Here is a 2,038-nt window from a genome sequence, read left to right on the forward strand (position 1 = left end):
CAGCCCAATTTGTAACCACTACAAATTTGTGTTGTCCTGAACATCCAAAAAGACCCTGTCTGAGGAAGGGTTTATGAATTTTGAAATGTTTTGCAAATGTGGAACGCATTTCTATTTAAGAAAGTGATGGCTAACATACATAGGAGAGGCTGGCTAAAGAAACCTCAGCCTGACCTGATAGAGAGAGGACACAAGACCTCAATTTCCTCTTGGACTTTCTTCTGTGCCTGTGTCTGTGCCTATGCCTGATGGTGTGTCCTGGCCAAGATAAGAGCCACAGGCAGGCTCCCAGCTGGACTTACTTTCCTGCCAAAACCCCTTCTGCTGCAATCCCACTGATCTAAGCAGCTTCCATATGTCAGAAAGGGCAGCTTTGCATAATAAATGACATTGGTGTAATCAAATATTTCCATAGATTGAATTAGATTTAATTTGTTGTTCTCAAGATGTTTCCCTTTCTTCCTCAGAGAGATGATTGCCCTTCTTGCTGCCCCTCCTGACTCCTATGCCAAAAGCAGACCTAGAAATAGCCCCTTGAGACCTAAGATCCCAATTGAATACACTGAGGAATTTGGCTGAAGTTCGGGCACCATTGAACTAGATGCTCCAGATACTATTCCATATCAGTATTTAATGAATGTGACCCAATTCTTTTTAATAGCTACAGAGTATGTTATTTGATGGCCATGAAATGATTGATTGATTTGTATTAATGGAACAAATTTAAATAGCATCTCAACCACTGACTCACTTGAACAAATCACTTTATTCTTGAATCTAAATAGCTCTTCAGTGAAAAGGAAGAGGCTGACTTTCCAGGCCAGCTGTCAGGCAGAAACCATAGTATGGACTGAGGGATTAGTATGTCCCAGAGAAATACTCTGCATGCACCATTCCCTTTGGTCCCCAGAATAACCCTATAATTCAGGAAGTTTTATCCCCATATTCAGGTGATAAAAACCAAGGCAGAGAAACTTTCGATAGCATTTCCATAGCCACATAGATGATGTGGTGTAGCTGATACAATAACAGATTCAAAAGAAATAGATGTATTAAGAGGGGCTGGGTAATTGAAGGAGGAAAGCTCCCGGGAGGTATGCTCCGAGGACATACTGTACTATGTCAGGAACTGCATATAGTGTCCTCACCAGGTAGGATGCCCATCCATCTACTTGCAGATGTCATAACCTGGTCCAAATGGAATATATTTGAAAGTGGCTTAATGTTCAACAAGGGAAGAGGTCAGGTCCCAGTCCAGGTTTATATGCCAGGACTCTAAATTTTCAACGGTGCAGATAACTCAGAGTTTGAGACATCTCTTCTTCTTTGCAACCTCCTTGTTCCCCCACAGACTGCCCTCCAGCCTCAGTGTGCCCATCCTTTATAAATGAACCTACCCTATTTACCACTAATGTTTTGAGCATTATTACACGTCAACAGGTTTGCTTCCATCACTAACGACCCCCAATATACAGCTTAGTACTTAGCATGGAGAGATGTCTAATAAACATGTTGAGTTACATAAAATTATTCCTAAACAAAAATACAAAGAACACAATTTTTAAAAGTCTAACCTATAGGTGTAATGAGGGTGGGAAGTAGAGAGAAAAAGGGAAAAAGAGCTGGTGAAAACTATTTTCACTACTGAATTCTAACTGAATGCCATCTAACTGATTCCTACTCATAGAAACCTTATAGGACAGGGTAGACATGACCCTGTGTGCTTCTGAGACCGTAACTTTACAGGAGCAGAAAGCCCTTTCTTGCTTCTATGGACCAGCTGGTGATTTCAAACTGCTGACCTTGTGGGTAGTAACCCACTGTGTAACTACTATGCCACCTTTTCACGACATACCACTCTTATTTCTGGGCCCTATACCCCAATCCAGGTGGAAAGGGAAGTAGGAGGCTTTCAGCACATCCTTTGCAGACATATCACCAGAAAGAATGCAGAGAAGCAGGTCCAGAGACCAGGATTAGTCACCAGGCATGTCCCTTGATGTGATAGCTTGAGTATTGTGATAGGTAGGTTCATTGC

The sequence above is a fragment of the Echinops telfairi genome, unplaced genomic scaffold (assembly GCF_000313985.2).
Source record: "Echinops telfairi isolate 266 unplaced genomic scaffold, ASM31398v2 ScPeMD7_5592;HRSCAF=6446, whole genome shotgun sequence".
Taxonomy (NCBI): domain Eukaryota; kingdom Metazoa; phylum Chordata; class Mammalia; order Afrosoricida; family Tenrecidae; genus Echinops; species Echinops telfairi.